The 19,895-nt window shown below is 53.0% G+C and overlaps 66 pseudogenes; all 66 read left to right on the top strand.

The window, feature by feature from the left end:
* The first annotated feature begins 224 nt into the window (after positions 1-224).
* LOC144202398 (5S ribosomal RNA) lies at positions 225-344 on the top strand (annotated as a pseudogene).
* A 235-nt stretch (positions 345-579) lies between these two features.
* LOC144202261 (5S ribosomal RNA) lies at positions 580-699 on the top strand (annotated as a pseudogene).
* A 56-nt stretch (positions 700-755) lies between these two features.
* LOC144202319 (5S ribosomal RNA) lies at positions 756-874 on the top strand (annotated as a pseudogene).
* A 57-nt stretch (positions 875-931) lies between these two features.
* On the top strand, positions 932-1,051 carry LOC144202345 (5S ribosomal RNA; annotated as a pseudogene).
* A 232-nt stretch (positions 1,052-1,283) lies between these two features.
* Positions 1,284-1,403, top strand: LOC144202228 (5S ribosomal RNA; annotated as a pseudogene).
* A 57-nt stretch (positions 1,404-1,460) lies between these two features.
* On the top strand, positions 1,461-1,580 carry LOC144202377 (5S ribosomal RNA; annotated as a pseudogene).
* Positions 1,581-1,814: 234 nt separating this feature from the next.
* On the top strand, positions 1,815-1,934 carry LOC144202227 (5S ribosomal RNA; annotated as a pseudogene).
* Positions 1,935-1,991: 57 nt separating this feature from the next.
* On the top strand, positions 1,992-2,111 carry LOC144202432 (5S ribosomal RNA; annotated as a pseudogene).
* Positions 2,112-2,346: 235 nt separating this feature from the next.
* On the top strand, positions 2,347-2,466 carry LOC144202253 (5S ribosomal RNA; annotated as a pseudogene).
* A 1,185-nt stretch (positions 2,467-3,651) lies between these two features.
* LOC144202305 (5S ribosomal RNA) lies at positions 3,652-3,771 on the top strand (annotated as a pseudogene).
* Positions 3,772-4,003: 232 nt separating this feature from the next.
* On the top strand, positions 4,004-4,123 carry LOC144202395 (5S ribosomal RNA; annotated as a pseudogene).
* Positions 4,124-4,357: 234 nt separating this feature from the next.
* On the top strand, positions 4,358-4,476 carry LOC144202480 (5S ribosomal RNA; annotated as a pseudogene).
* Positions 4,477-4,533: 57 nt separating this feature from the next.
* LOC144202313 (5S ribosomal RNA) lies at positions 4,534-4,653 on the top strand (annotated as a pseudogene).
* A 57-nt stretch (positions 4,654-4,710) lies between these two features.
* LOC144202285 (5S ribosomal RNA) lies at positions 4,711-4,830 on the top strand (annotated as a pseudogene).
* A 410-nt stretch (positions 4,831-5,240) lies between these two features.
* On the top strand, positions 5,241-5,360 carry LOC144202304 (5S ribosomal RNA; annotated as a pseudogene).
* Positions 5,361-5,592: 232 nt separating this feature from the next.
* On the top strand, positions 5,593-5,712 carry LOC144202393 (5S ribosomal RNA; annotated as a pseudogene).
* Positions 5,713-5,947: 235 nt separating this feature from the next.
* LOC144202259 (5S ribosomal RNA) lies at positions 5,948-6,067 on the top strand (annotated as a pseudogene).
* Positions 6,068-6,123: 56 nt separating this feature from the next.
* LOC144202317 (5S ribosomal RNA) lies at positions 6,124-6,242 on the top strand (annotated as a pseudogene).
* A 57-nt stretch (positions 6,243-6,299) lies between these two features.
* LOC144202344 (5S ribosomal RNA) lies at positions 6,300-6,419 on the top strand (annotated as a pseudogene).
* A 409-nt stretch (positions 6,420-6,828) lies between these two features.
* Positions 6,829-6,948, top strand: LOC144202226 (5S ribosomal RNA; annotated as a pseudogene).
* Positions 6,949-7,005: 57 nt separating this feature from the next.
* LOC144202376 (5S ribosomal RNA) lies at positions 7,006-7,125 on the top strand (annotated as a pseudogene).
* A 234-nt stretch (positions 7,126-7,359) lies between these two features.
* On the top strand, positions 7,360-7,479 carry LOC144202502 (5S ribosomal RNA; annotated as a pseudogene).
* Positions 7,480-7,536: 57 nt separating this feature from the next.
* LOC144202431 (5S ribosomal RNA) lies at positions 7,537-7,656 on the top strand (annotated as a pseudogene).
* Positions 7,657-7,890: 234 nt separating this feature from the next.
* Positions 7,891-8,010, top strand: LOC144202293 (5S ribosomal RNA; annotated as a pseudogene).
* Positions 8,011-8,067: 57 nt separating this feature from the next.
* LOC144202333 (5S ribosomal RNA) lies at positions 8,068-8,187 on the top strand (annotated as a pseudogene).
* Positions 8,188-8,244: 57 nt separating this feature from the next.
* Positions 8,245-8,364, top strand: LOC144202381 (5S ribosomal RNA; annotated as a pseudogene).
* A 58-nt stretch (positions 8,365-8,422) lies between these two features.
* LOC144202270 (5S ribosomal RNA) lies at positions 8,423-8,542 on the top strand (annotated as a pseudogene).
* Positions 8,543-8,598: 56 nt separating this feature from the next.
* On the top strand, positions 8,599-8,717 carry LOC144202316 (5S ribosomal RNA; annotated as a pseudogene).
* Positions 8,718-8,774: 57 nt separating this feature from the next.
* LOC144202343 (5S ribosomal RNA) lies at positions 8,775-8,894 on the top strand (annotated as a pseudogene).
* A 409-nt stretch (positions 8,895-9,303) lies between these two features.
* LOC144202501 (5S ribosomal RNA) lies at positions 9,304-9,423 on the top strand (annotated as a pseudogene).
* A 57-nt stretch (positions 9,424-9,480) lies between these two features.
* Positions 9,481-9,600, top strand: LOC144202430 (5S ribosomal RNA; annotated as a pseudogene).
* A 234-nt stretch (positions 9,601-9,834) lies between these two features.
* On the top strand, positions 9,835-9,954 carry LOC144202500 (5S ribosomal RNA; annotated as a pseudogene).
* Positions 9,955-10,366: 412 nt separating this feature from the next.
* On the top strand, positions 10,367-10,486 carry LOC144202372 (5S ribosomal RNA; annotated as a pseudogene).
* Positions 10,487-10,543: 57 nt separating this feature from the next.
* LOC144202412 (5S ribosomal RNA) lies at positions 10,544-10,663 on the top strand (annotated as a pseudogene).
* Positions 10,664-11,072: 409 nt separating this feature from the next.
* Positions 11,073-11,192, top strand: LOC144202303 (5S ribosomal RNA; annotated as a pseudogene).
* Positions 11,193-11,424: 232 nt separating this feature from the next.
* LOC144202397 (5S ribosomal RNA) lies at positions 11,425-11,544 on the top strand (annotated as a pseudogene).
* Positions 11,545-11,779: 235 nt separating this feature from the next.
* LOC144202273 (5S ribosomal RNA) lies at positions 11,780-11,899 on the top strand (annotated as a pseudogene).
* Positions 11,900-11,955: 56 nt separating this feature from the next.
* On the top strand, positions 11,956-12,074 carry LOC144202315 (5S ribosomal RNA; annotated as a pseudogene).
* A 57-nt stretch (positions 12,075-12,131) lies between these two features.
* On the top strand, positions 12,132-12,251 carry LOC144202341 (5S ribosomal RNA; annotated as a pseudogene).
* Positions 12,252-12,660: 409 nt separating this feature from the next.
* On the top strand, positions 12,661-12,780 carry LOC144202499 (5S ribosomal RNA; annotated as a pseudogene).
* A 57-nt stretch (positions 12,781-12,837) lies between these two features.
* Positions 12,838-12,957, top strand: LOC144202446 (5S ribosomal RNA; annotated as a pseudogene).
* Positions 12,958-13,191: 234 nt separating this feature from the next.
* LOC144202498 (5S ribosomal RNA) lies at positions 13,192-13,311 on the top strand (annotated as a pseudogene).
* A 57-nt stretch (positions 13,312-13,368) lies between these two features.
* On the top strand, positions 13,369-13,488 carry LOC144202429 (5S ribosomal RNA; annotated as a pseudogene).
* A 235-nt stretch (positions 13,489-13,723) lies between these two features.
* On the top strand, positions 13,724-13,843 carry LOC144202252 (5S ribosomal RNA; annotated as a pseudogene).
* A 586-nt stretch (positions 13,844-14,429) lies between these two features.
* LOC144202301 (5S ribosomal RNA) lies at positions 14,430-14,549 on the top strand (annotated as a pseudogene).
* A 232-nt stretch (positions 14,550-14,781) lies between these two features.
* Positions 14,782-14,901, top strand: LOC144202392 (5S ribosomal RNA; annotated as a pseudogene).
* Positions 14,902-15,135: 234 nt separating this feature from the next.
* LOC144202479 (5S ribosomal RNA) lies at positions 15,136-15,254 on the top strand (annotated as a pseudogene).
* A 57-nt stretch (positions 15,255-15,311) lies between these two features.
* Positions 15,312-15,431, top strand: LOC144202311 (5S ribosomal RNA; annotated as a pseudogene).
* Positions 15,432-15,488: 57 nt separating this feature from the next.
* Positions 15,489-15,608, top strand: LOC144202284 (5S ribosomal RNA; annotated as a pseudogene).
* Positions 15,609-15,842: 234 nt separating this feature from the next.
* LOC144202363 (5S ribosomal RNA) lies at positions 15,843-15,962 on the top strand (annotated as a pseudogene).
* A 411-nt stretch (positions 15,963-16,373) lies between these two features.
* LOC144202416 (5S ribosomal RNA) lies at positions 16,374-16,493 on the top strand (annotated as a pseudogene).
* Positions 16,494-16,550: 57 nt separating this feature from the next.
* LOC144202332 (5S ribosomal RNA) lies at positions 16,551-16,670 on the top strand (annotated as a pseudogene).
* A 57-nt stretch (positions 16,671-16,727) lies between these two features.
* Positions 16,728-16,847, top strand: LOC144202475 (5S ribosomal RNA; annotated as a pseudogene).
* Positions 16,848-16,905: 58 nt separating this feature from the next.
* On the top strand, positions 16,906-17,025 carry LOC144202247 (5S ribosomal RNA; annotated as a pseudogene).
* Positions 17,026-17,081: 56 nt separating this feature from the next.
* Positions 17,082-17,201, top strand: LOC144202258 (5S ribosomal RNA; annotated as a pseudogene).
* A 57-nt stretch (positions 17,202-17,258) lies between these two features.
* LOC144202401 (5S ribosomal RNA) lies at positions 17,259-17,379 on the top strand (annotated as a pseudogene).
* Positions 17,380-17,613: 234 nt separating this feature from the next.
* LOC144202231 (5S ribosomal RNA) lies at positions 17,614-17,733 on the top strand (annotated as a pseudogene).
* A 57-nt stretch (positions 17,734-17,790) lies between these two features.
* On the top strand, positions 17,791-17,910 carry LOC144202299 (5S ribosomal RNA; annotated as a pseudogene).
* A 56-nt stretch (positions 17,911-17,966) lies between these two features.
* On the top strand, positions 17,967-18,086 carry LOC144202388 (5S ribosomal RNA; annotated as a pseudogene).
* A 56-nt stretch (positions 18,087-18,142) lies between these two features.
* LOC144202360 (5S ribosomal RNA) lies at positions 18,143-18,262 on the top strand (annotated as a pseudogene).
* A 57-nt stretch (positions 18,263-18,319) lies between these two features.
* LOC144202442 (5S ribosomal RNA) lies at positions 18,320-18,439 on the top strand (annotated as a pseudogene).
* A 236-nt stretch (positions 18,440-18,675) lies between these two features.
* Positions 18,676-18,795, top strand: LOC144202256 (5S ribosomal RNA; annotated as a pseudogene).
* Positions 18,796-18,852: 57 nt separating this feature from the next.
* LOC144202424 (5S ribosomal RNA) lies at positions 18,853-18,972 on the top strand (annotated as a pseudogene).
* A 57-nt stretch (positions 18,973-19,029) lies between these two features.
* Positions 19,030-19,149, top strand: LOC144202312 (5S ribosomal RNA; annotated as a pseudogene).
* A 56-nt stretch (positions 19,150-19,205) lies between these two features.
* On the top strand, positions 19,206-19,325 carry LOC144202366 (5S ribosomal RNA; annotated as a pseudogene).
* Positions 19,326-19,380: 55 nt separating this feature from the next.
* LOC144202282 (5S ribosomal RNA) lies at positions 19,381-19,500 on the top strand (annotated as a pseudogene).
* Positions 19,501-19,895: the final 395 nt, after the last annotated feature.

The raw sequence follows: 19,895 nt of genomic DNA, 5'->3' as shown, positions 1-19,895 counted from the left end.
GATCTTTTTTCGACTTTTCATGGGTGTCCATCTGCTGGAGCATTACCGCTCACGGCCATAGCACCCTGAAAAGGCCCTATCTCGTCCGATCTCGGAAGCCAAGCATTGTTCGGGCCTGTTTAGTACCTGTTTGGGAGACCGCTTGGGAATACCAGGTACTGTGAGCATCATGTCCCAGATCTTTTTTCGACATTTCATGGGTGCCCATCTGCTGGTGCAGTACCGCTCACGGCCATACAACCCTGAAAAGGCCCGATCTCGTCTGATCTCGGAAGACAAGCATGATTCGGGCCTGCGTAGTACCTGTTTGGGAGACCGCTTGGGAATACCAGGTGGTGTGAGCATCATGTCCCAGATCTTTTTTCGACATTTCATGGGTGTCCATCTGCTGGGACAGTACCGCTCACGGCCATACCACCCTGAAAAGGCCCGATCTCGTCCAATCCCGGAAGCCAAGCATGGTTCGGGCCTGGTTAGTACCTGTTTAGGAGATCGCTTGGGAATACCAGCTGCTGTGAGCATCATGTCCCAGATCTTTTTTTCGACATTTCATGGGTGTCCATCTGCTGGCGTAGTACCACTTACGGCCATACCACCCTGAAAAGGCCCGATCTCGTCCGGTCTCGGAAGCCACGCATGGTTCGGGCCCGGTTAGTACCTGTTTGGGAGACCGCTTGGGAATACCAGGTGCTGTGAGCATCATGCCCCGGATTTTTTTCGACATTTTATGGGTGTCTATCTGCCAGTGCAGTACCGCTCACGGCCATACCACCCTGAAAAGGCCCGATCTCGTCCGATCTCGGAAGTCAACTATTGTTCGGGCTGGTTAGTACCTGTTTGGGAGACCGCTTGGGAATACCAGGTGCTGTGAGCATCATGTCCCAGATCTTTATTCGACATTTCATGGGTGTCCATCTGCTAATGCAGTACCGCTCACGGCCATACTACCCTGAAAAGGCCCGATCTTGTCCGATCTCGGAAGCCAAGCATGATTCGGGCCTGGTTAGTATCTGTTTGGGAGCCCGCTTGGGAATACCTGGTGCTGTGAGCTACATGTCCCAGATTTTTTTTCGACATTTCATGGGTGTCCTTTAGCAGGCACGATACCGTTCACGGCCATACCACCCTGACAAGGCCCGATCTCGTCTGATATCGGAAGCCAAGCATGGTTTGGGCCTGTTAGTACCTGTTTGGGAGACCGCTTGGGAATACCAGGTCCAGTGAGCATCATGCCCAGCTTCTTTTTCAACATTTCATGGGTGCCCATCTGCTGGTGCAGTACCGCTCACGGCCATACCACCCTGAAAAGGCCCTATCTCGTCTGACCTCGGAATCCAAGCATTGTTCGGGCCTGGTTAGTACCTGTTTGGGAGACCGCTTGGGAATACCAGGTGCTGTGAGCATCATGTCCCAGATCTTTTTTTGACATTTCATGGGTGTCCATCAGCACGCGCAGTACCGCTCATGGCCATACCACCCTGACAAGGCCCGATTTCGTCTAATCTCGGAAGCCATGCATGATTCGGGCCTGGTAAGTACCTGTTTGGGAGACCGCTTGGGAATACCAGGTGCTGTGAGCATCATATCCCAGATCTTTTTTCGACTTTTCATGGGTGTCCATCTGCTGGAGCATTACCGCTCACGGCCATAGCACCCTGAAAAGGCCCTATCTCGTCCGATCTCGGAAGCCAAGCATTGTTCGGGCCTGTTTAGTACCTGTTTGGGAGACCGCTTGGGAATACCAGGTACTGTGAGCATCATGTCCCAGATCTTTTTTCGACATTTCATGGGTGCCCATCTGCTGGTGCAGTACCGCTCACGGCCATACCACCCTGAAAAGGCCCTATCTCGTCTGACCTCGGAATCCAAGCATTGTTCGGGCCTGGTTAGTACCTGTTTGGGAGACCGCTTGGGAATACCAGGTGCTGTGAGCATCATGTCCCAGATCTTTTTTTGACATTTCATGGGTGTCCATCAGCACGCGCAGTACCGCTCATGGCCATACCACCCTGACAAGGCCCGATCTCGTCTAATCTCGGAAGCCATGCATGATTCGGGCCTGGTAAGTACCTGTTTGGGAGACCGCTTGGGAATACCAGGTGCTGTGAGCATCATATCCCAGATCTTTTTTCGACTTTTCATGGGTGTCCATCTGCTGGCGCAGTACCGCTCATGGCCAGACCACCCTGAAAAGGCCCGATCTCGTCTAATCTCGGAAGCCAAGCATGATTCGTGCCTGGGTAGTACCTGTTTGGGAGACTGCTTGGGGAATACCAGGTACTGTGAGCATCATGTCCCAGATCTTTTTTCGACATTTCATGGGTGCCCATCTGCTGGTGCAGTACCGCTCACGGCCATACCACCCTGAAAAGGCCCGACCTCGCCCGATCTCGGAAGCCAAGCATGGTTCGGGCCTGGTTAGTACCTGTTTGGGAGACTGCTTGGGAATACCAGGTGCTGTGGGCATCATGTCCCAGATCATTTTTCGACATTTCATGGGTGTCCATCTGCTGGCGCAGTACCGCTCACGGCCAGACCACCCTGAAAAGGCCCTATCTCGTCCATTCTCGGTATCCAAGCATGGTTCGGGCCTGGTTAGTACCCGTTTGGGAGACCGCTTGGGTATACCAGGTGCTGTGAGCATCATGTCCCAGATTTTTTTGACATTTCATGGGTGTCCATCTGCTGGCGCAGTACCGCTCACGGCCAGACAACCCTGAAAAGGCCCTATCTCGTCTGATCTCGGAATCCAAGCATTGTTCGGGCCTGGTTAGTACCTGTTTGGGAGAACGCTTGGGAATACCAGGTACGGTGAGCATCATGTCCCAGATCTTTTTTCGACATTTCATGGGTGTCCATCTCCTAGTACAGTACTGCTCACGGCCATACCACCCTGAAAAGGCCCGATCTCATCTGATCTTGGAAGCCAAGCATGGTTCGGGCCTTTGTAGAACCTGTTTGGGAAACCGCTTGGGAATACCAGGATGAGAGTTCAAGATGGCGGCGCGCTCGGGCGCAGCGGCTCATTGCTCTCCAGTTCGTTGGTTGAAAGGCAAGACACCCAATTTCACAACTTACTACGGACTGACTGTCGATATCCCTAAGAACATCCGGAGACCTCCAGGATCTCCGAGGATATCCAACCCCCCCAAAGTACGCCGTAGACGGCGAAGAGAAAGGAGGCAGGGGAGCGGATGTCGGGCGGCCATTGGGGTTGGGCTACGACAACAACCACTCCGAGCCCCGCTTCCTAGTATCTTTTTGACAAACGCCCGATCCATTGCCCACAATTTTTGGCGTGGATCTGCCTTCTACAGGCGAATTGAGGGAGGGTAAGTAAGAAGACAGTGAGAGGTAAGTGATACATTTTATTCTTGTTAGCATCGGTGAGGCAACAAGAGGTGATGCGATGTTTCCATCGTGGCGGAGTGCTAACAAGTCTGAATATGTCAGTTAAGGGGTCTTGCCTGGGATGGCGGACCAGTGGAGAAGCACTATACAATTTCGTCATACGCAGCTGAGGGTATGATGACTACTAGGCTTTTTGTCAAGTCAATGATGACGACAATGCCTATGTCTGATGTACTGTGAGCATCATGCCCCAGATCTTTTTTCGACATTTCATGGGTGTCCATCTGCTGGGGCATTACGCCTCACTGCCATACCACCCTGAAAAGGCCTGATCTCGTCCGATCTCGGAAGTCAAGCATGGTTCGGGCCTGGTTAGTACCTGTTTGGGAGACCGCTTGGGAATACCAGGTTTTGTGAGCATCATACCCCGCATCTTTTTCGACATTTTATGGGTGTCCATCTGCTACTGCAGTACCGCTCACGGCCTTACCACCCTGAAAAGGCCCGATATTGACCGATCTCGGAAGCCAAGCATGGTTCGGGCCTGCTTAGTACATGTTTGGGAGACCGCTTGGGAATACCAGGTGCTGTGAGCATCATGCCCCGGATCTTTTTCGACATTTTATGGGTGTCCATCTCCTGGCGCAGTACCGCTCACGGCCATACAACCCTGAAAAGGCCCGATCTCGTCTGATCTCGGAAGACAAGCATGATTCGGGCCTGCGTAGTACCTGTTTGGGAGACCGCTTGGGAATACCAGGTGGTGTGAGCATCATGTCCCAGATCTTTTTTCGACATTTCATGGGTGTCCATCTGCTGGGACAGTACCGCTCACGGCCATACCACCCTGAAAAGGCCCGATCTCGTCCAATCCCGGAAGCCAAGCATGGTTCGGGCCTGGTTAGTACCTGTTTAGGAGATCGCTTGGGAATACCAGGTACTTTGGGCATCATGACCCAGATCTTTTTTCGACATTTCATGGGTGTCCATCTGCTGGCGTTGTACCGCTCACAGCCATACCACCCTGAAAAGGCCTGATCTTGTCTGATCTCGGAAGCCAAGCATGGTTTGGCCTGGTTAGTACCTGTTTGGGTGTCCGCTTGGGAATACCAGGTGCTGTGAGCATCATGTCCCAGATCTTTTTTCGACATTTCATGGGTGTCCATCTGCTAATGCAGTACCGCTCATGGCCATACTACCCTGAAAAGGCCCGATCTTGTCCGATCTCGGAAGCCAAGCATGATTCGGGCCTGGTTAGTATCTGTTTGGGAGACCGCTTGGGAATACCTGGTGCTGTGAGCATCATGTCCCAGATCATTTTTCGACATTTCATTGGTGTCCATCTGCTGGTGCAGTACCGCTCACGGCCATACTACCCTGAAAAGGCCCGATCTTGTCCGATCTCGGAAGCCAAGCATGGTTTGGGCCTGGTTAGTACCTGTTTGGGAGACTGCTTGGGAATACCAGGTCCTGTGAGCATCATGCCCCGCTTCTTTTTCAACATTTCATGGGTGTCCATCTGCTGGCGCAGTACCGCTCACGGCCAGACAACCCTGAAAAGGCCCTATCTCGTCTGATCTCGGAATCCAAGCATTGTTCGGGCCTGGTTAGTACCTGTTTGGGAGAACGCTTGGGAATACCAGGTACGGTGAGCATCATGTCCCAGATCTTTTTTCGACATTTCATGGGTGTCCATCTCCTAGTACAGTACTGCTCACGGCCATACCACCCTGAAAAGGCCCGATCTCATCTGATCTTGGAAGCCAAGCATGGTTCGGGCCTTTGTAGAACCTGTTTGGGAAACCGCTTGGGAATACCAGGTACTGTGAGCATCATGCCCCAGATCTTTTTTCGACATTTCATGGGTGTCCATCTGCTGGGGCATTACGCCTCACTGCCATACCACCCTGAAAAGGCCTGATCTCGTCCGATCTCGGAAGTCAAGCATGGTTCGGGCCTGGTTAGTACCTGTTTGGGAGACCGCTTGGGAATACCAGGTTTTGTGAGCATCATACCCCGCATCTTTTTCGACATTTTATGGGTGTCCATCTGCTACTGCAGTACCGCTCACGGCCTTACCACCCTGAAAAGGCCCGATATTGACCGATCTCGGAAGCCAAGCATGGTTCGGGCCTGCTTAGTACATGTTTGGGAGACCGCTTGGGAATACCAGGTGCTGTGAGCATCATGCCCCGGATCTTTTTCGACATTTTATGGGTGTCCATCTCCTGGCGCAGTACCGCTCACGGCCATACAACCCTGAAAAGGCCCGATCTCGTCTGATCTCGGAAGACAAGCATGATTCGGGCCTGCGTAGTACCTGTTTGGGAGACCGCTTGGGAATACCAGGTGGTGTGAGCATCATGTCCCAGATCTTTTTTCGACATTTCATGGGTGTCCATCTGCTGGGACAGTACCGCTCACGGCCATACCACCCTGAAAAGGCCCGATCTCGTCCAATCCCGGAAGCCAAGCATGGTTCGGGCCTGGTTAGTACCTGTTTAGGAGATCGCTTGGGAATACCAGCTGCTGTGAGCATCATGTCCCAGATCTTTTTTTCGACATTTCATGGGTGTCCATCTGCTGGCGTAGTACCACTTACGGCCATACCACCCTGAAAAGGCCCGATCTCGTCCGGTCTCGGAAGCCACGCATGGTTCGGGCCCGGTTAGTACCTGTTTGGGAGACCGCTTGGGAATACCAGGTGCTGTGAGCATCATGCCCCGGATTTTTTTCGACATTTTATGGGTGTCTATCTGCCAGTGCAGTACCGCTCACGGCCATACCACCCTGAAAAGGCCCGATCTCGTCCGATCTCGGAAGTCAACTATTGTTCGGGCTGGTTAGTACCTGTTTGGGAGACCGCTTGGGAATACCAGGTGCTGTGAGCATCATGTCCCAGATCTTTTTTCGACATTTCATGGGTGTCCATCTGCTAATGCAGTACCGCTCACGGCCATACTACCCTGAAAAGGCCCGATCTTGTCCGATCTCGGAAGCCAAGCATGATTCGGGCCTGGTTAGTATCTGTTTGGGAGCCCGCTTGGGAATACCTGGTGCTGTGAGCTACATGTCCCAGATTTTTTTTCGACATTTCATGGGTGTCCTTTAGCAGGCACGATACCGTTCACGGCCATACCACCCTGACAAGGCCCGATCTCGTCTGATATCGGAAGCCAAGCATGGTTTGGGCCTGTTAGTACCTGTTTGGGAGACCGCTTGGGAATACCAGGTCCAGTGAGCATCATGCCCAGCTTCTTTTTCAACATTTCATGGGTGTCCATCTGCTGGAGCATTACCGCTCACGGCCATAGCACCCTGAAAAGGCCCTATCTCGTCCGATCTCGGAAGCCAAGCATTGTTCGGGCCTGTTTAGTACCTGTTTGGGAGACCGCTTGGGAATACCAGGTACTGTGAGCATCATGTCCCAGATCTTTTTTCGACATTTCATGGGTGCCCATCTGCTGGTGCAGTACCGCTCACGGCCATACCACCCTGAAAAGGCCCTATCTCGTCTGACCTCGGAATCCAAGCATTGTTCGGGCCTGGTTAGTACCTGTTTGGGAGACCGCTTGGGAATACCAGGTGCTGTGAGCATCATGTCCCAGATCTTTTTTTGACATTTCATGGGTGTCCATCAGCACGCGCAGTACCGCTCATGGCCATACCACCCTGACAAGGCCCGATTTCGTCTAATCTCGGAAGCCATGCATGATTCGGGCCTGGTAAGTACCTGTTTGGGAGACCGCTTGGGAATACCAGGTGCTGTGAGCATCATATCCCAGATCTTTTTTCGACTTTTCATGGGTGTCCATCTGCTGGAGCATTACCGCTCACGGCCATAGCACCCTGAAAAGGCCCTATCTCGTCCGATCTCGGAAGCCAAGCATTGTTCGGGCCTGTTTAGTACCTGTTTGGGAGACCGCTTGGGAATACCAGGTACTGTGAGCATCATGTCCCAGATCTTTTTTCGACATTTCATGGGTGCCCATCTGCTGGTGCAGTACCGCTCACGGCCATACCACCCTGAAAAGGCCCTATCTCGTCTGACCTCGGAATCCAAGCATTGTTCGGGCCTGGTTAGTACCTGTTTGGGAGACCGCTTGGGAATACCAGGTGCTGTGAGCATCATGTCCCAGATCTTTTTTTGACATTTCATGGGTGTCCATCAGCACGCGCAGTACCGCTCATGGCCATACCACCCTGACAAGGCCCGATCTCGTCTAATCTCGGAAGCCATGCATGATTCGGGCCTGGTAAGTACCTGTTTGGGAGACCGCTTGGGAATACCAGGTGCTGTGAGCATCATATCCCAGATCTTTTTTCGACTTTTCATGGGTGTCCATCTGCTGGAGCATTACCGCTCACGGCCATAGCACCCTGAAAAGGCCCTATCTCGTCCGATCTCGGAAGCCAAGCATTGTTCGGGCCTGTTTAGTACCTGTTTGGGAGACCGCTTGGGAATACCAGGTACTGTGAGCATCATGTCCCAGATCTTTTTTCGACATTTCATGGGTGCCCATCTGCTGGTGCAGTACCGCTCACGGCCATACCACCCTGAAAAGGCCCGATCTCGTCTGATCTCGGAAGCCAAGCATGATTCGGGCCTGGGTAGTACCTTTTTGGGAGACCGCTTGGGGTTACCAGGTGCTGTGAGCATCATGTCCCAGATCATTTTTCGACATTTCATGGGTGTCCATCTGCTGGCGCAGTACCGCTCACGGCCAGACCACCCTGAAAAGGCCCTATCTCGTCTGATCTCGGAATCCAAGCATTGTTCGGGCCTGGTTAGTACCTGTTTGGGAGACCACTTGGGAATACCAGGTACTGTGAGCATCATGTCCCAGATCTTTTTTCGACATTTCATGGGTGCCCATCTGCTGGTGCAGTACCGCTCACGGCCATACCAACCTGAAAAGGCCCGATCTCGTCCGATCTTGGAAGCCAAGCATGGTTTGGTCCTGGTTATTACCTGTTTGGGAGACCCCTTGGGAATACCAGCTGCTGTGAGCATCATGTCCCAGATCTTTTTTTCGACATTTCATGGGTGTCCATCTGCTGGCGTAGTACCACTTACGGCCATACCACCCTGAAAAGGCCCGATCTCGTCCGGTCTCGGAAGCCACGCATGGTTCGGGCCCGGTTAGTACCTGCTTGGGAGACCGCTTGGGAATACCAGGTGCTGTGAGCATCATGCCCCGGATTTTTTTCGACATTTTATGGGTGTCTATCTGCCAGTGCAGTACCGCTCACGGCCATACCACCCTGAAAAGGCCCGATCTCGTCCGATCTCGGAAGTCAACTATTGTTCGGGCTGGTTAGTACCTGTTTGGGAGACCGCTTGGGAATACCAGGTGCTGTGAGCATCATGTCCCAGATCTTTTTTCGACATTTCATGGGTGTCCATCTGCTAATGCAGTACCGCTCACGGCCATACTACCCTGAAAAGGCCCGATCTTGTCCGATCTCGGAAGCCAAGCATGATTCGGGCCTGGTTAGTATCTGTTTGGGAGCCCGCTTGGGAATACCTGGTGCTGTGAGCTACATGTCCCAGATTTTTTTTCGACATTTCATGGGTGTCCTTTAGCAGGCACGATACCGTTCACGGCCATACCACCCTGACAAGGCCCGATCTCGTCTGATATCGGAAGCCAAGCATGGTTTGGGCCTGTTAGTACCTGTTTGGGAGACCGCTTGGGAATACCAGGTCCAGTGAGCATCATGCCCCGCTTCTTTTTCAACATTTCATGGGTGTCCATCTGCTGGAGCATTACCGCTCACGGCCATAGCACCCTGAAAAGGCCCTATCTCGTCCGATCTCGGAAGCCAAGCATTGTTCGGGCCTGTTTAGTACCTGTTTGGGAGACCGCTTGGGAATACCAGGTACTGTGAGCATCATGTCCCAGATCTTTTTTCGACATTTCATGGGTGCCCATCTGCTGGTGCAGTACCGCTCACGGCCATACCACCCTGAAAAGGCCCTATCTCGTCTGACCTCGGAATCCAAGCATTGTTCGGGCCTGGTTAGTACCTGTTTGGGAGACCGCTTGGGAATACCAGGTGCTGTGAGCATCATGTCCCAGATCTTTTTTTTAAATTTCATGGGTGTCCATCAGCACGCGCAGTACCGCTCATGGCCATACCACCCTGACAAGGCCCGATCTCGTCTAATCTCGGAAGCCATGCATGATTCGGGCCTGGTAAGTACCTGTTTGGGAGACCGCTTGGGAATACCAGGTGCTGTGAGCATCATATCCCAGATCTTTTTTCGACTTTTCATGGGTGTCCATCTGCTGGAGCATTACCGCTCACGGCCATAGCACCCTGAAAAGGCCCTATCTCGTCCGATCTCGGAAGCCAAGCATTGTTCGGGCCTGTTTAGTACCTGTTTGGGAGACCGCTTGGGAATACCAGGTACTGTGAGCATCATGTCCCAGATCTTTTTTCGACATTTCATGGGTGCCCATCTGCTGGTGCAGTACCGCTCACGGCCATACCACCCTGAAAAGGCCCTATCTCGTCTGACCTCGGAATCCAAGCATTGTTCGGGCCTGGTTAGTACCTGTTTGGGAGACCGCTTGGGAATACCAGGTGCTGTGAGCATCATGTCCCAGATCTTTTTTTGACATTTCATGGGTGTCCATCAGCACGCGCAGTACCGCTCATGGCCATACCACCCTGACAAGGCCCAATCTCGTCTAATCTCGGAAGCCATGCATGATTCGGGCCTGGTAAGTACCTGTTTGGGAGACCGCTTGGGAATACCAGGTGCTGTGAGCATCATATCCCAGATCTTTTTTCGACTTTTCATGGGTGTCCATCTGCTGGCGCAGTACCGCTCATGGCCAGACCACCCTGAAAAGGCCCGATCTCGTCTAATCTCGGAAGCCAAGCATGATTCGTGCCTGGGTAGTACCTGTTTGGGAGACTGCTTGGGGAATACCAGGTACTGTGAGCATCATGTCCCAGATCTTTTTTCGACATTTCATGGGTGCCCATCTGCTGGTGCAGTACCGCTCACGGCCATACCACCCTGAAAAGGCCCGACCTCGCCCGATCTCGGAAGCCAAGCATGGTTCGGGCCTGGTTAGTACCTGTTTGGGAGACTGCTTGGGAATACCATGTGCTGTGGGCATCATGTCCCAGATCATTTTTCGACATTTCATGGGTGTCCATCTGCTGGCGCAGTACCGCTCACGGCCAGACCACCCTGAAAAGGCCCTATCTCGTCCGTTCTCGGTATCCAAGCATGGTTCGGGCCTGGTTAGTACCCGTTTGGGAGACCGCTTGGGTATACCAGGTGCTGTGAGCATCATGTCCCAGATTTTTTTGACATTTCATGGGTGTCCATCTGCTGGCGCAGTACCGCTCACGGCCAGACAACCCTGAAAAGGCCCTATCTCGTCTGATCTCGGAATCCAAGCATTGTTCGGGCCTGGTTAGTACCTGTTTGGGAGAACGCTTGGGAATACCAGGTACGGTGAGCATCATGTCCCAGATCTTTTTTCGACATTTCATGGGTGTCCATCTCCTAGTACAGTACTGCTCACGGCCATACCACCCTGAAAAGGCCCGATCTCATCTGATCTTGGAAGCCAAGCATGGTTCGGGCCTTTGTAGAACCTGTTTGGGAAACCGCTTGGGAATACCAGGTACTGTGAGCATCATGCCCCAGATCTTTTTTCGACATTTCATGGGTGTCCATCTGCTGGGGCATTACGCCTCACTGCCATACCACCCTGAAAAGGCCTGATCTCGTCCGATCTCGGAAGTCAAGCATGGTTCGGGCCTGGTTAGTACCTGTTTGGGAGACCGCTTGGGAATACCAGGTTTTGTGAGCATCATACCCCGCATCTTTTTCGACATTTTATGGGTGTCCATCTGCTACTGCAGTACCGCTCACGGCCTTACCACCCTGAAAAGGCCCGATATTGACCGATCTCGGAAGCCAAGCATGGTTCGGGCCTGCTTAGTACATGTTTGGGAGACCGCTTGGGAATACCAGGTGCTGTGAGCATCATGCCCCGGATCTTTTTCGACATTTTATGGGTGTCCATCTCCTGGCGCAGTACCGCTCACGGCCATACAACCCTGAAAAGGCCCGATCTCGTCTGATCTCGGAAGACAAGCATGATTCGGGCCTGCGTAGTACCTGTTTGGGAGACCGCTTGGGAATACCAGGTGGTGTGAGCATCATGTCCCAGATCTTTTTTCGACATTTCATGGGTGTCCATCTGCTGGGACAGTACCGCTCACGGCCATACCACCCTGAAAAGGCCCGATCTCGTCCAATCCCGGAAGCCAAGCATGGTTCGGGCCTGGTTAGTACCTGTTTAGGAGATCGCTTGGGAATACCAGCTGCTGTGAGCATCATGTCCCAGATCTTTTTTTCGACATTTCATGGGTGTCCATCTGCTGGCGTAGTACCACTTACGGCCATACCACCCTGAAAAGGCCCGATCTCGTCCGGTCTCGGAAGCCACGCATGGTTCGGGCCCGGTTAGTACCTGTTTGGGAGACCGCTTGGGAATTCCAGGTGCTGTGAGCATCATGCCCCGGATTTTTTTCGACATTTTATGGGTGTCTATCTGCCAGTGCAGTACCGCTCACGGCCATACCACCCTGAAAAGGCCCGATCTCGTCCGATCTCGGAAGTCAACTATTGTTCGGGCTGGTTAGTACCTGTTTGGGAGACCGCTTGGGAATACCAGGTGCTGTGAGCATCATGTCCCAGATCTTTATTCGACATTTCATGGGTGTCCATCTGCTAATGCAGTACCGCTCACGGCCATACTACCCTGAAAAGGCCCGATCTTGTCCGATCTCGGAAGCCAAGCATGATTCGGGCCTGGTTAGTATCTGTTTGGGAGCCCGCTTGGGAATACCTGGTGCTGTGAGCTACATGTCCCAGATTTTTTTTCGACATTTCATGGGTGTCCTTTAGCAGGCACGATACCGTTCACGGCCATACCACCCTGACAAGGCCCGATCTCGTCTGATATCGGAAGCCAAGCATGGTTTGGGCCTGTTAGTACCTGTTTGGGAGACCGCTTGGGAATACCAGGTCCAGTGAGCATCATGCCCAGCTTCTTTTTCAACATTTCATGGGTGTCCATCTGCTGGAGCATTACCGCTCACGGCCATAGCACCCTGAAAAGGCCCTATCTCGTCCGATCTCGGAAGCCAAGCATTGTTCGGGCCTGTTTAGTACCTGTTTGGGAGACCGCTTGGGAATACCAGGTACTGTGAGCATCATGTCCCAGATCTTTTTTCGACATTTCATGGGTGCCCATCTGCTGGTGCAGTACCGCTCACGGCCATACCACCCTGAAAAGGCCCTATCTCGTCTGACCTCGGAATCCAAGCATTGTTCGGGCCTGGTTAGTACCTGTTTGGGAGACCGCTTGGGAATACCAGGTGCTGTGAGCATCATGTCCCAGATCTTTTTTTGACATTTCATGGGTGTCCATCAGCACGCGCAGTACCGCTCATGGCCATACCACCCTGACAAGGCCTGATTTCGTCTAATCTCGGAAGCCATGCATGATTCGGGCCTGGTAAGTACCTGTTTGGGAGACCGCTTGGGAATACCAGGTGCTGTGAGCATCATATCCCAGATCTTTTTTCGACTTTTCATGGGTGTCCATCTGCTGGAGCATTACCGCTCACGGCCATAGCACCCTGAAAAGGCCCTATCTCGTCCGATCTCGGAAGCCAAGCATTGTTCGGGCCTGTTTAGTACCTGTTTGGGAGACCGCTTGGGAATACCAGGTACTGTGAGCATCATGTCCCAGATCTTTTTTCGACATTTCATGGGTGCCCATCTGCTGGTGCAGTACCGCTCACGGCCATACCACCCTGAAAAGGCCCTATCTCGTCTGACCTCGGAATCCAAGCATTGTTCGGGCCTGGTTAGTACCTGTTTGGGAGACCGCTTGGGAATACCAGGTGCTGTGAGCATCATGTCCCAGATCTTTTTTTGACATTTCATGGGTGTCCATCAGCACGCGCAGTACCGCTCATGGCCATACCACCCTGACAAGGCCCGATCTCGTCTAATCTCGGAAGCCATGCATGATTCGGGCCTGGTAAGTACCTGTTTGGGAGACCGCTTGGGAATACCAGGTGCTGTGAGCATCATATCCCAGATCTTTTTTCGACTTTTCATGGGTGTCCATCTGCTGGCGCAGTACCGCTCATGGCCAGACCACCCTGAAAAGGCCCGATCTCGTCTAATCTCGGAAGCCAAGCATGATTCGTGCCTGGGTAGTACCTGTTTGGGAGACTGCTTGGGGAATACCAGGTACTGTGAGCATCATGTCCCAGATCTTTTTTCGACATTTCATGGGTGCCCATCTGCTGGTGCAGTACCGCTCACGGCCATACCACCCTGAAAAGGCCCGACCTCGCCCGATCTCGGAAGCCAAGCATGGTTCGGGCCTGGTTAGTACCTGTTTGGGAGACTGCTTGGGAATACCAGGTGCTGTGGGCATCATGTCCCAGATCATTTTTCGACATTTCATGGGTGTCCATCTGCTGGCGCAGTACCGCTCACGGCCAGACCACCCTGAAAAGGCCCTATCTCGTCCATTCTCGGTATCCAAGCATGGTTCGGGCCTGGTTAGTACCCGTTTGGGAGACCGCTTGGGTATACCAGGTGCTGTGAGCATCATGTCCCAGATTTTTTTGACATTTCATGGGTGTCCATCTGCTGGCGCAGTACCGCTCACGGCCAGACAACCCTGAAAACGCCCTATCTCGTCTGATCTCGGAATCCAAGCATTGTTCGGGCCTGGTTAGTACCTGTTTGGGAGAACGCTTGGGAATACCAGGTACGGTGAGCATCATGTCCCAGATCTTTTTTCGACATTTCATGGGTGTCCATCTCCTAGTACAGTACTGCTCACGGCCATACCACCCTGAAAAGGCCCGATCTCATCTGATCTTGGAAGCCAAGCATGGTTCGGGCCTTTGTAGAACCTGTTTGGGAAACCGCTTGGGAATACCAGGTACTGTGAGCATCATGCCCCAGATCTTTTTTCGACATTTCATGGGTGTCCATCTGCTGGGGCATTACGCCTCACTGCCATACCACCCTGAAAAGGCCTGATCTCGTCCGATCTCGGAAGTCAAGCATGGTTCGGGCCTGGTTAGTACCTGTTTGGGAGACCGCTTGGGAATACCAGGTTTTGTGAGCATCATACCCCGCATCTTTTTCGACATTTTATGGGTGTCCATCTGCTACTGCAGTACCGCTCACGGCCTTACCACCCTGAAAAGGCCCGATATTGACCGATCTCGGAAGCCAAGCATGGTTCGGGCCTGCTTAGTACATGTTTGGGAGACCGCTTGGGAATACCAGGTGCTGTGAGCATCATGCCCCGGATCTTTTTCGACATTTTATGGGTGTCCATCTCCTGGCGCAGTACCGCTCACGGCCATACAACCCTGAAAAGGCCCGATCTCGTCTGATCTCGGAAGACAAGCATGATTCGGGCCTGCGTAGTACCTGTTTGGGAGACCGCTTGGGAATACCAGGTGGTGTGAGCATCATGTCCCAGATCTTTTTTCGACATTTCATGGGTGTCCATCTGCTGGGACAGTACCGCTCACGGCCATACCACCCTGAAAAGGCCCGATCTCGTCCAATCCCGGAAGCCAAGCATGGTTCGGGCCTGGTTAGTACCTGTTTAGGAGATCGCTTGGGAATACCAGGTACTTTGGGCATCATGACCCAGATCTTTTTTCGACATTTCATGGGTGTCCATCTGCTGGCGTTGTACCGCTCACAGCCATACCACCCTGAAAAGGCCTGATCTTGTCTGATCTCGGAAGCCAAGCATGGTTTGGCCTGGTTAGTACCTGTTTGGGTGTCCGCTTGGGAATACCAGGTGCTGTGAGCATCATGTCCCAGATCTTTTTTCGACATTTCATGGGTGTCCATCTGCTAATGCAGTACCGCTCATGGCCATACTACCCTGAAAAGGCCCGATCTTGTCCGATCTCGGAAGCCAAGCATGATTCGGGCCTGGTTAGTATCTGTTTGGGAGACCGCTTGGGAATACCTGGTGCTGTGAGCATCATGTCCCAGATCATTTTTCGACATTTCATTGGTGTCCATCTGCTGGTGCAGTACCGCTCACGGCCATACTACCCTGAAAAGGCCCGATCTTGTCCGATCTCGGAAGCCAAGCATGGTTTGGGCCTGGTTAGTACCTGTTTGGGAGACTGCTTGGGAATACCAGGTCCTGTGAGCATCATGCCCCGCTTCTTTTTCAACATTTTATGGGTGTCCATCTGCTGGAGCATTACCGCATTACGGCCAGACCACCCTGAAAAGGCCCTATCTCGTCCGATCTTGGAAGCCAAGTATTGTTCGGGCCTGTTTAGTACCTGTTTGGGAGACCGCTTGGGAATACATGGTACTGTGAGCATCGTGTCAAAGATCTTTCTTCGACATTTCATGGGTGTCCATCTGCTGGCGCAGTACCGCTCACGGCCAGACCACCCTGAAAAGGCCCTATCTCGTCCGTTCTCGGAATCCAAGCATGGTTCGGGCCTGGTTAGTACCCGTTTGGGAGACCGCTTGGGTATACCAGGTGCTGTGAGCATCATGTCCCAGATTTTTTTGACATTTCATGGGTGTCCATCTGCTGGCGCAGTACCGCTCACGGCCAGACCACCCTGAAAAGGCCCTATCTCGCCTGATTTCGGAATCCAAGCATTGTTCGGGCCTGGTTAGTACCTATTTGGGAGACCGCTTGGGAATACCAGGTGCTGTGAGCATCATGCCCCGCATCTTTTTCGACATTTCATGGGTGTCCATCTGCTGGCGCAGTACCGCACCCGGTCATACCACCGTGAAAAGGCCCGATCTCGTCCGATCTCGGAAGCCAAGCCTGGTTCGGGCGGGCCTGGTTCGTACCTGTTTTGGAGACCGCTTGGGAATACCAGGTACTGTGAGCATCATGCCCCGGATCTTTTTCGACATTTTATGGGTGTCCATCTCCTGGCGTAGTACCGCTCACGGCCATACAACCCTGAAAAGGCCCGATCTCGTCTGATCTCGGAAGCCAAGCATGATTCGGGCCTGGGTAGTACCTTTTTGGGAGACCGCTTGGGGTTACCAGGTGCTGTGAGCATCATGTCCCAGATCATTTTTCGACATTTCATGGGTGTCCATCTGCTGGCGCAGTACCGCTCACGGCCAGACCACCCTGAAAAGGCCCTATCTCGTCTGATCTCGGAATCCAAGCATTGTTCGGGCCTGGTTAGTACCTGTTTGGGAGACCACTTGGGAATACCAGGTACTGTGAGCATCATGTCCCAGATCTTTTTTCGACGTTTCATGGGTGCCCATCTGCTGGTGCAGTACCGCTCACGGCCATACCAACCTGAAAAGGCCCGATTTCGTCTGATCTCGGAAGCCAAGCATGGTTCGGTCCTGGTTAGTACCTGTTTGGGAGACCCCTTGGGAATACCAGGTGCTGTGAGCATCATGTCCCAGATCTTTTTTTCGACATTTCATGGGTGTCCATCTGCTGGCGCAGTACCACTTACGGCCATACCACCCTGAAAAGGCCCGATCTCGTCCGGTCTCGGAAGCCACGCATGGTTCGGGCCTGGTTAGTACCTGTTTGGGAGACCGCTTGGGAATACCAGGTGCTGTGAGCATCATGCCCCGGATTTTTTTCGACATTTTATTGGTGTCCATCTGCCAGTGCAGTACCGCTCACGGCCATACCACCCTGAAAAGGCCCGATCTCGTCCGATCTCGGAAGTCAACTATTGTTCGGGCCTGGTTAGTACCTGTTTGGGACTCCGCTTGGGAATACCAGGTGCTGTGAGCCTCATGTCCCAGATCTTTTTTCGACATTTCATGGGTGTCCATGTACTGGTACTGTACCGCTCACGGCCATATCAACCCTGAAAAGGCCCGATCTCGTCCGATTTCGGAAGCCAAGCATTGTTCGGGCCTGGTTAGTACCTGTTTGGAAGACCGCTTGGGAATACCAGGTGCTGGGAGCATCATGTCCCAGATCTTTTTTCGACATTTCATGGGTGTCCATCTGCTAATGCAGTACCGCTCACGGCCATACTACCCTGAAAAGGCCCGATCTCGGCTGATCTCGGAAGCCAAGCATGATTCGGGCCTGGGTAGTACCTGTTTGGGAGAACGCTTGGGAATACCAGGTACGGTGAGCACCATGTCCCAGATCTTTTTTCGACATTTCATGGGTGTCCATCTCCTAGTACAGTACTGCTCACGGCCATACCACCCTGAAAAGGCCCGATCTCATCTGATCTCGGAAGCCAAGCATGGTTCGGGCCTGGGTAGTACCTGTTTGGGGGACCGCTTGGGAATACCAGGTACTGTGAGCATCATGCCCCAGATCTTTTTTCGACATTTCATGGGTGTCCATCTGCTGGGGCATTACGCCTCACTGCCATACCACCCTGAAAAGGCCTGATCTCGTCCGATCTCGGAAGTCAAGCATGGTTCGGGCCTGGTTAGTACCTGTTTGGGAGACCGCTTGGGAATACCAGGTTTTGTGAGCATCATGCCCCGCATCTTTTTCGACATTTTATGGGTGTCCATCTGCTACTGCAGTACCGCTCACGGCCTTACCACCCTGAAAAGGCCCGATCTTGACCGATCTCGGAAGCCAAGCATGGTTCGGGCCTGCTTAGTACATGTTTGGGAGACCGCTTGGGAATACCAGGTGCTGTGAGCATCATGCCCCGGATCTTTTTCGACATTTTATGGGTGTCCATCTGCCAGTGGAGTATCGCTCACGGCCATACCACCCTGAAAAGGCCCGATCTCGTTCGATCTCGGAAGCCAAGCATGGTTCGGGCCTGGTTAGTACCTGTTTGGGAGACTGCTTGGGAATACCAGGTGCTGTGAGCATCATGTCCCGGGTCGTTTTTCGACATTTCATGGGTGTCCATCTGCTGGCGCAGTACCGCTCACGGCCAGACCACCCTGAAAAGGCCCTATCTCGCCTGATTTCGGAACCCAAGCATTGTTCGGGCCTGGTTAGTACCTATTTGGGAGACCACTTGGGAATACCAGGTGCTGTGAGCATCATGCCCCGCATCTTTTTCGACATTTCATGGGTGTCCATCTGCTGGCGCAGTACCGCACCCGGTCATACCACCGTGAAAAGGCCCGATCTCGTCCGATCTCGGAAGCCAAGCCTGGTTCGGGCGGGCCTGGTTCGTACCTGTTTTGGAGACCGCTTGGGAATACCAGGTGCTGTGAGCATCATGCCCCGGATCTTTTTCGACATTTTATGGGTGTCCATCTCCTAGCGTAGTACCGCTCACGGCCATACAACCCTGAAAAGGCCCGATCTCGTCAGATCTCGGAAGCCAAGCATGATTCGGGCCTGGGTAGTACCTGTTTGGGAGACCGCTTGGGGATACCAGGTGCTGTGAGCATCATGTCCCAGATCATTTTTCGACATTTCATGGGTGTCCATCTGCTGGCGCAGTACCGCTCACGGCCAGACCACCCTGAAAAGGCCCTATCTCGCCTGATCTCGGAATCCAAGCATTGTTCGGGCCTGGTTAGTACCTGTTTGGGAGACCACTTGGGAATACCAGGTACTGTGAGCATCATGTCCCAGATCTTTTTTCGACATTTTGTGGGTGCCCATCTGCTGGTGCAGTACCGCTCACGGCCATACCAACCTGAAAAGGCCCGATCTCGTCCGATCTCGGAAACCAAGCATGGTTCGGGCCTGGTTGGTACCTGTCTGGGAGACCGCTTGGGAATACCAGGTGCTGTGAGCATCATGCCCCGGATTTTTTTCGACATTTTATGGGTGTCCATCTGCCAGTGCAGTACCGCTCACGGCCAAACCACCCTGAAAAGGCCCGATCTCGTCCGATCTCGGAAGCCAACTATTGTTCGGGCCTGGTTAGTACCTGTTTGGGAGACCGCTTGGGTATACCAGGTGCTGTGAGCATCATGTCCCAGATTTTTTTGACATTTCATGGGTGTCCATCTGCTGGCGCAGTACCGCTCACGGCCAGACCACCCTGAAAAGGCCCTATCTCGTCTGATCTCGGAATCCAAGCATTGTTCGGACCTGGTTAGTACCTAGTTGGGAGACCGCTTGGGAATACCAGGTGCTGTGAGCATCATGCCCCGCATCTTTTTCGACATTTTATGGGTGTCCATCTCCTGGCACAGTACCGCTCACGGCCATACAACCCTGAAAAGGCCCGATCTTGTGTTGATCTTGGAAGCCAAGCATGATTCGGGCCTGCGTAGTACCTGTTTGGGAGACCGCTTGGGAATACCAGGTGCGGTGAGCATCATGTCCCAGATCATTTTTCGACATTTCATGGGTGTCCATCTGCTGGCGCAGTACCGCTCACGGCCAGACCACCCTGAAAAGGCCCTATCTCGCCTGATTTCGGAATCCAAGCATTGTTCGGGCCTGGTTAGTACCTATTTGGGAGACCGCTTGGGAATACCAGGTGCTGTGAGCATCATGCCCCGCATCTTTTTCGACATTTCATGGGTGTCCATC

The sequence above is a fragment of the Stigmatopora nigra genome, chromosome 9 (genome assembly GCF_051989575.1).
Source record: "Stigmatopora nigra isolate UIUO_SnigA chromosome 9, RoL_Snig_1.1, whole genome shotgun sequence".
Lineage (NCBI taxonomy): Eukaryota > Metazoa > Chordata > Actinopteri > Syngnathiformes > Syngnathidae > Stigmatopora > Stigmatopora nigra.
Note: the sequence above shows the minus strand (reverse complement) of the source record. Positions and strands in the feature narration are given on the sequence as shown.